Consider the following 9,936-nt stretch of genomic DNA (forward strand, 5'->3'; position numbering starts at 1 on the left):
CAGGTATGCCAAAAGCTCTGAAACTCCCATATCACCTAAATGAGGTCATAGCATTCTGGTCGCTTACCTATGCTTTCATAGAATCATAGTCCAACCCCCTAGAATGCTGGAATATCAGCTCTGCAGGAGGCCCTTCTCTGTGTGCCCTGTCCATGGGAGGTGCGGAGGGTGGGCCTTCTTGGTGGTGGCTCCCTGCTTATGCCAATGAAAGCCCTTTCTCCTACAGCTGAGTGGTGCCGCTCCTATAATCAAAGCCCCTGGAGAAGGGCCCCCAAAACAGATGTTGTAACACAGGTACAGGAAGATGGTTGCTCAAGTATTTGGGTCCCAAGCCTTTTAGAGCTATAAAGCAGCTGTGGGGAATCCTTGTCCCTCCAGATGTTGCCGACCTATAACTTCCATCACCCTTGGCTGTTGGCCATGCTTGCCGGGGCTGATGGGAGTTGTAGTACAGCAGCACTTGGCAGGCCAAAGTTTCCGCCCACCTTCTTTAAAGGCAACGGCCAATACTGTTGATGCCAAAGACAAGATCCAGCCATTTCTCATGCAGCAATGATGGTGGCAAGTGGGGTGCAATTGAGGAGAGGAGCTGCATTTTTCAGGAGAAAGTAATGCAGCACATCCAGACCTTGCAAAATCAGGAAAAAGTCATAATTCTGTGGTAGAGCATCTGCAATGCTTGCAGAAGATCCTGGGAGGCTGGACTACATGACCCTCATGGTCCCTTCCAACTCTACAGTTTTATGATCCTAATTCCCAACATTTCCAGCTAGGACTGGGAGAGAACCCTACCAAGTTGTGGACAAGTTGTCAGTCTGTGTGGCCAATACTATGCTAGATAAACTACATTCCCATGTTCCTAAAATGGGATGCCGACGGTGGCTGACTCTCAGCCTTGAAGGAAGAGGAACATGAGTAACAAATGTGCGTTCGTTGTGCTATACCGTAAATGGCTGGTGCAGAAACATTGTCATTGTGTGCATTTGCAACACTGAGCAGCAGAGGGAGCCTGTACTTCTGGGATGATCAGAAACTCATCTGCGGAGGAAAAAAACGGCCACTTTGCAAGGTCAAAAATCTTCTTTTGTCTCCGAGAAATTGGCACCCAGTTTTGGCTCGGACCTGAGTTACGCAGTTGCATTACTCAGCCATGAGTAATAAGCAGTGTCAGCCAAAATTATACTGAAATTTGCTGCAATGTGTTTATGTATTTATTTATTTATAGCAGCCCCTGTTGGGTATCCCACTTTGCAGACTGACGGAAGGAGGACTCTCCCTTAATTTGTGCCTAATGTGGGATTTGAACTCGTCTCCAAGGTCCGCTGTTTAAATGACTGCACATAAACGACATCTATTCTGTTGCAAAGTTTTGTGCTACATAAGAGGTTCCGGGTGAACATTAGGAAGACTTTCCTGACGGTAAGAACTGTTCAAGAGTAGAATGGACTCCCTTGGAAGGGGGTGGACTCTCCTTATTTGGAGGTTTTCCAACAGAGGTCGGATGCATTGCTGCCAGGGATTCTTTAGCTGTGATTCCTGCATTGCAGGGGGTTGGACTGGATGACCCTTGAGGTCCCTTCCAACTCTACAATTCTATGATTCTATATTTCAGTATCTGTATGTTGTATTTCAATATATAGATAGATATATCTGAATCAGGGCTGCCTCTTAAGGGGAAGGCGTTTAACCTTTCCCTGGTGGTCATAATTCCTAACACAAACATGTCCTCTTAATGGTGCAGCAATATAACTGGTAGCACATTAGCAAAGCTAAGCAGGGTCCAGTGTAGTTTCAGATTGGATGGGGGACCGCGTTGAGATTCCTGCATTGCAGGGGGTTGGTTTGGATGACCCTGGGGGGTCGCTTCTAACTCTACAATTCTATGATTCTGCGATTTGCTCTTCGGCAGGATTGGCTAAATCTGTGGCTCTCTGGATTTTGCACTCCAACCGCCATCAAACTCAGCCAGCAAATCCAGTGAGAAAACATTGATCGGAGTGGTTGTTCAGAAAATATCTGGAGAGCCACAAGATTGCCACTCTTGCTCTTAACAAATACTTAGCCTAACAGTTAATCTAAATCTCTTCTGGTGCCTTTCAGGGGTCAGCAAAAGATGAGAGGACGACAATGGAATAGCATGAGACTCTTGCTCTCAGGGTTGTGGGTTTGAGCCCCATGTTGGGCAAAAGATTCCTGCATTGCAGGGGGTTGACCCGCATGGTCCCTGCCAACTCTACAATTCTGAGACTCCGCGCTGTGAGGTGGGCCTGGAGAGCTGTGCCAAGCTTCTAGGTTTTGATAGAGAGCTCAGCTCCAAGAAGGAAGCTATCCTGCCTCCTACAACCATCTCCTTCCTATTGCTGGGCTGGCCTCCAAAGGGATCTCTTGCTTCTCATCCGGCCTCTCTGGCCATCCCTTGTTTTTTTGGATGTGGGCCAGGGGTGACTCCAGTGTCCCTAAGAAATATTTACTTCCTGGACCTTCAGATTCTCCTCCTCCACCACCACCACCCACCCACCCTGCTTTGCTGTTGATGAATATAGTATGAGCTGTTGCCAACTGCTGTAGCCTAGAAGTTCATATTGTTTTGGTTGCTCAGACCTCCTGCTCCAAAAGCAGAAATCTCTCTCTTGTAATATGGGGTTGCATCCTCCTAAGTCCTAATAATAATAATGATGATCATGATGATGATGATGATTTATTACTTGTTCCCTGCCCATCTGACGTGAGTCGCCCCAGCCACTCTGGGCGGCTTCCAACAGAATATGAAGAACACACCATACATCAGAAACTAAGTTAGTCATATCCATTAACGTCAGTGTGTTTCCCCTAAACAGCCTCGGCCCAGTATACCTGAAGGAGCATGTCCACCCCCATCGTTCAGCCCGGACACTGAGGTCCAGCTCCAAGGGACTTCTGGCGGTTCCCTCACTGCGAGAAGTGAGGTTACAGGGAACCAGGCAGAGGGCCTTCTCGGTAGTGGCACCCACCCTGTGGGACGCCTTCCCATCAGATGTCAAGGAAATAAACCACTACCTGACTTTAGAAGACATCTGAAGGCAGCCTTGTTTAGGGAAGTTTTTAATGTTTGATGTTTTATCGCTTTTTAATTATTATTAATTCTGTTGGGAGCCGCCCAGAGAGGCTTGGATCACACAGGCAAATGCGAGCCTTTAGATAAGCCAGACCCAAGCAATTTAGGGCTTTACAATTTAGTATCAGCGTTTTAAAAACACGCCAGGAACCAGTGTTCTTGGTGCAAGCTAATTTGCAATGCATTTGAAACTCCTGGCCTGCACTAGCGCTTGTTGAAGTTTCTGAAACGAGCATTTGTGTTTTGCACCTATGGACGTTTTTACACATCGCAGTCATCAGGTTTGGATGTCTAGGTAGCATACAGGTGAAACTCGAAAAATTAGAATATCGTGGAAAAGTCCATATATGTAAGCAATTGTTTTCATAAGCTACTGGAGTTTAATATGTGAGATAGACTCATGACATGCAAAGCGAGATATGTCAAGCCTTTGCTTGTTATAATTGTGATGATTATGGCGCACAGCTGATGAAAACCCCAAGGTTAATTTGGGGTTCTCATCAGCTGTATGCCACAATCATCACAATTATAACAAACAAAGGCTTGACATATCTCGCTTTGCATGTCATGAGTCTATCTCATATATTAGTTTCACCTTTTAAGTTGAAGTACTGAAAGAAATGAAACTTTCCACGATATTCTAATTTTTCGAGTTTCACCTGTATATGCATATAAAAATGCAAACACATGAATACTTTTGGTGCTTTGCAGCAGGATGGCCTGCAATTTTACCTACAGTGGCTGCTGAGGTTTATTTTGAATAATAATAATAATAATAATAATTTATTATTTATACCCCGCCCATCTGGCCGGGTCTCCCCAGCCACTCTGGGTAGATTTTTCCAATATTTCTGTTAGCAAAAGACCCACCACCCTGTGGGCTTTAACAATTAGGGGACTGCTGGCTGTTGCAGAAGAAGTGATGTGAGGGTGGAAAGCTTGTGTGTTGTCGGACTACAGCTCCCTTCACCCCTGACCATTGGCTGTGCTTGCTGGAGGCTGATGGGAGTTGAAGTCCAACAGTATCTCCAGGGCCACAGGTTCTGCCTCCATGCAAATATAGCCTGTAACAGAATGATGCCTTCAGCAGTGACTGACTGCCTAATGCCTGGAGGGTCTTAGCTTAGGATTTTTTTGTTATGATGGGTGGGTGACTTGCAAGCTTTTGTCCCTATTCTTGTACGTGCAGTTAAATGTTAGGTGCTTTGATGTGCCTTTGCGCAATTCTTACCCCGTCTAAACTCCCAACCCCCTGCCAATTTTCCTGAACTGCATTTAAATCCGCCTGAAGACGACGACGACGACAAGAAACTGCTGCAATTTCGTCCACGGCCAAAATCTTCCGAAGCAATTTCGGCTTCCTTAACGTAGCTTTCTAATCCGATCCCGTCCATATGGCTCACATTAAACCTGACTGTGATGATAAAACTGAGAACGATAAACCCCCCAATGAAAATGGAAAACGCTGTGAATGAAACGACGTGAGACAAGCGGCAAAGGGTCCTATAACTAAACGTTGCCATGTGGGAGTTCTTCTGTTCAGATTCCAGCCACTCTGTTCTGTCTCCCCAAGTCTACCTGGTTTTCCTCCCCCTGCCAAAAAAAGAGCGTTCAAGAGCCACTGGGCATGCTCAGTGCTTACTGGGATTTTGGGGGGGGGGTGTCCTCCCCCATGGCAAATTTTGTTTTCAGCTTCTGCAAGCCTGGGGGGTTCACTGCCAATATCTCTCTAGTCCTCCAGAGCCTTGCCTCTGTTCTTGCCCATCCCTGTATTACAGTTTAGATCAGTTCCTCCCAATCAGACCTCACCTGGAATACTGTGTCCAGTTCTGGGCACCACAGTTCAAGAAGGATACTGACAAGCTGGAACGTGTCCAGAAGAGGGCAACCAAAATGGTCAAAGGCCTGGAAACGACGCCTTATGAGGAACAGCTTAGGGAGCTGGATATGTTTAGCCTGGAGAAGAGAAGGTTAAGGGGTGATATGATAGCCATGTTCAAATATATAAAAGGATGTCATATAGAGGAGGGTGAAAGGTTGTTCTCTGCTGCTCCAGAGAAGCGGACACGGGGCAATGGATTCAAACTACAAGAAAGAAGATTCCACCTAAATATTAGGAAGAACTTCCTGACAATAAGAGCTGTTCGACAGTGGAATTTGCTGCCAAGGAGTGTGGTGGAGTCTCCTTCTTTGGAGGTCTTTAAGCGGAGGCTTGACAGCCATCTGTCAGGAATGCTTTGGTGGTGTTTCCTGCTTGGCAGGGCGTTGGACTGGATGGCCCTTGTGGTCTCTTCCAACTCTATGATTCTATGATTCTGATGCCCTGCAGATGTGGTTGCATTCCAGCACCCATCAGCATGATCAATGAATTGGGGATAATGAGAGACTTATTGATTGATCAATTCCATTTATGTCCCAACTTTTTTCTCTCGGGAGCTCAAGGCAGCGTTAGGAACTCACATATATATATGCTAATCACAAAATGACACCTTATTACCTAGGTTACAGTCGCCACAACGGAATGTCAAGGTGCCTTTTTTTAACAATGAAATTTATTATTGTTATTTTTCATTTCTATACCGCTTTATATTTTAAAGAAAAAAAAATATCAGAGTGGTTTGCAACACATTGAAACGTCAAATAAAACAACCAAGAATAAAACAAATTCAAGCTTCAAGGAAAATATTTCAAGCTGGGCGAACTTGGAGTCAGCCACAGCCTCTTAACCTCCCTCACAGGGTCGTCATAAGGATTAACTGAGGAAGGGGGCTGAACCATGTACTCTTTGGAGAAAAAGGTGGGAGATAACTCCAGTAAATAAGCCCTTCTGCTTACCTGCTTTAAAAAGTTGGAGGAGTGGAGGAAAGATACTTTGTGATAAACTTATTGCAACTACTTATCAAGAAGATTGCTACATTCTGGAGCAGAGGAAGCTACATCTGAAGGAAAGAACAGAAGGAAAAGAAGTAAAATTAAACATGAAGGAAATAATAGAAGGAGAACCTGGACTGGTGGAATGTTGGGGGGGGAGACTGGTGGGGGATGGGAAAGGTAAAGGGAAGGGTGATGATGGACAGGAGAGGGGTGGGGTAAAGTATGAATTATTGGGGAATGAAAGGCTGACCACGGTACTCTGACACCAGAGGGAAAACGGATTATGAAAATGGAAGGAATATTTAGGTACTTGTTAAATGTGTTTTATTATATATTTGAAATTGGAATCAGAAGAAATATAGGCCACAGCATAACAAAGTTAAGTGAAGAGAGGATAAAAGAGGTTGAGATGTGTAATTTGATGTTTTATTTGATAAAAATAAGATTTGAGATTTGAGATATTTTGATAAGAATAAGATTTAAGGTTTAAGATATACTGATTATAATTATGAGATTAAGATTAGATGTAAGAAAGTAGATTTTACAATGTTACAAAGTTACTAAAGAAGATTTGAAATGAACGCAAAAGAGAGGATGTGAGGAAGTCCCAAGTTTAGGATTAGAAAGAAGATAAGGATGAGGAATTAATTGTTTTGTTTGTGTGTATTTTGTGTAGTGTTTGTATTTTGTGTATTTTTATTTTGAAAATCCAATAAATCCTTATTAAAAAAAAATAAAAAGTTGGAGGAGCCAGCCAGATGGAGAAGTCAGTTGCCAACCTGGCATCCAGAGATCTCCACATGGTCGCAATTGGACCCGCACCAGTAGCAAAACGTGCCTGGCGCCTGGCTAATTTCTAACACTGACTCAAGGTGACATACGTGGTTCTCCTCATCCTCATTTAATTCCTACAACCAGTGCCTTTTTTCTAAAAAATAAAATAAAAAATGTTTAGGGATACTCTCATTTTGACTCAAGGAAATCACCATTTTATAGTTCAGATCGGGGAAAATAAATACAGTAAGTGGTTCTCCCCACCCTCATTTAATCCCCACAACAGCTCTGTGAGGTAGGTGGCTGGCCCAAAGTCACCCAGTGAGCTTCATGGCTGAGTGGGGATTTGAACTCTGGTCTCCCGGGTCCTAGCGCAATTCTCTAACCACTACTAACCACTACATTGTAGTCCAGCGTCCTCTGGAGGGCTTGGGGAAGGCTGCTTCATAGTAAAGGTGGGTATACTTTTCTGTGGGATTTACTGTGATGCCTGCCTGGGGCTCACAGTGTTGTCTTTTCAGTGTCAGGCAAAGACCTATTTATTTTCCCCACAGCGGTCTAACAAACAATCCCTCTTCCCTCTGGGAATTGTTGCTCTGTGAGGGGGATAGGGGCCTTCAAACAACCCTCAGCACCAAGCAACAAACGGCAGCCTCCAGGATTCTTTGGGGGGGGGGGAAGCCATGACTTTTTAAAGTGGTACAAAACTGCTTTAGAGATACAGTGCAGATGGGACCCAAGTGGGGTATTGTGCAAGCCAGAGAAGAAGAAGAGGAGGAGGAGGAGTTTGTATTTCATATCCTGCTTTATCACTACCTGGAGGAATCTCAAAGCGGCTCACAATCTCCTTTCCCTTCCTCCCCCACAACAAATACTCTGTGAGGTGAGTGAGGCTGAGAGACTTCAAAGAAGCGTGACTGGCCCAAGGTCACCCAGCAGCTGCATGTGGAGGAGCAGAGATGCGAACCCGGTTCACCGGATTACGAGTCTACTGCTCTTAACCACTACACCACACTGGCTCCAGGGACACCAGATACTATACCAGTTCCAGGTCCAAGATGCACAATCAGGTCATGCACAGGTCAAGTTCCCACAATGCAAGGCCAATATATTGGAGGGCAAGCCCAGATATGGAAGGTTGGGCAGAGGTCAAACAGGCAAAGCAGCAATAGCACCCTGGATAGCTCCAAGCAGTGCCTTTACTTAGATATGGCAGGCTTCTGGAGGCACAGAGGGTAGGGCCCGAACCAGTGGATTCAAATTACAAGAAAGGACATTGGGATTGCAAGTTCTGTTTTAGAGTGGAACGGGCTACCTTGGAAGGTGGTGGATTTTCCTTCACTGGAAGTTTTTAAGCAGAGGCTGTGTGGCCATCTGCCATGGGTGCTTTAGCTGAGATTTCTGCATTGCATGGGGTTCAGCTAGATGACTCATGGGGTCCCTTCCAGCTCTATAGTTCTATGAATGTAAATCCAGCAACCAGCCCACTCAGACTGAGGCTTAAATAGCCCTGCGACTACCTCTGTGCTGATGGAGGGCACCTGGTTGGGGAAAGCCTGGTTTGTGTCATATTAAACTTCATTCGGCTTCAAAACGGTACAAGGCTCTGGCTAGTGTTTAAAGAGGACTCTGTTTAGAGCTGCCTGCTGATTTAAAGATTCCCTCCCTCCCCTTGATTAACTTCGAACCTTTTAAATGATCCATCTGTGAAATGCAACATAAACTCGCGTATCACCGAGATGATAGCGCTGGTGCCCTTTTGAAGACGTTGAAGGACGCAAGATACTCATCTCGCAAAAGAAATTGAATGATTGTTTTAAATACACATTAAAGGTCACTGCATTCTTCTTGCAGGGGAAGCCGGGCGGTAGTTGTATGGCTTGTTGGGGAGTAAAGTCACAGGCATGACCTCAAGGCTCCTTGAGTATTTTGTGGGATTTTTTGAGCAAATACTGGCCTCCTTCCGGCAACTTCTGCAGCCAAGCTGGTGCCAAATGTATTGTTCAGTGAGGCCGAGGGGAGGGTCTTTTCACCTGGGCAGCCCAGGTGCTCCATACACACTGCCCAGGTTAGCGCCTCGGAGAGGTCACTTCAGTGCTGCAAATGCGGGTTTGCAAATAATAATAATAATAATAATAATAATAATAATAATAATAATACAGGTAATAATAATAGTACCCTGCCCACATCACTGGGTTTCCCCAGCCACATAAAGTGAGCTGAAATGCTCTGTCACTCTGGAGCAGAATTTCCCAAATTTCGGTCTCCAGCTGTTTTTAGACTACAGTTCCCATCACCCCTGACCTGCTAGCTAGGGATGATGGGAGTTATAGTCCAAAAAACTGCTGCAGACCCAAGGTCGGCAAGCCCTTGCTCTACAGCTTTTAAGAAAACACAGACAGTTTGCTGTTGGGAAAGTGACAGTGAAAGGCACTTACAAGTGTGAGATGAACAAATGATTAATGGGAAGCCGTATGCACTAAAAAACGGTGATGAACATATAAGAAGCACTGTGCGTTTCTGACATATGAACGCATCCCCAATGAGAAGTTGTTAACTCATCTGGATACACGATTAAGTTTTTCACTTTTATAACGGCATCACTCTGGCTCCTATTACATTCTCTTTTATTACAGGCAATCTACTTCTAATTATTAGAATCAGCTATTCTTCAAAACATCAACACCATACAGAGCATTTGGGAGAGAATGATTTCTCTGGCAATGTATTACAACCGGGGACCATATTTCCACAAATCTGTTCTCTTGATCTGATGTAGTAGGTTAGTTTTGGCACTGAAGCCAATTGCCAGAGCTTGTTGATCCACTCACCAGCCAGGGGTAGTTTCGGGGCTTTCCATTTCCGAGCAGTCCCCCATTCTTGCTGCCACAACCCAATGGGTTAATTCTGTGCGTTCCCCGTTTATTTAAAGGGAATCATAGTTTAGAGACAAAATGAAAGGGTGTAGTTCTGCACCTTATTGTAATATTTCAGATATTGATTTCTTAAATCCAGTGCAAGAAACATTTGCTGATTGAAGCCAGAAGCCGTTTCAGATAAAGTAAAATGTTTTTTGGCACAGACACAAATAGGCTGTCCATTCAAAATGCAATCAAAATAATACAAAACGCCAACCCTTAAGACTTCCTGGGGTTGCTTTTAGGTATCCCTTCACAATCTTGTGATGTTGTGAT

This window comes from Lacerta agilis, chromosome 15 (assembly GCF_009819535.1).
Source record: "Lacerta agilis isolate rLacAgi1 chromosome 15, rLacAgi1.pri, whole genome shotgun sequence".
NCBI classification, from domain to species: Eukaryota; Metazoa; Chordata; class Lepidosauria; order Squamata; family Lacertidae; genus Lacerta; species Lacerta agilis.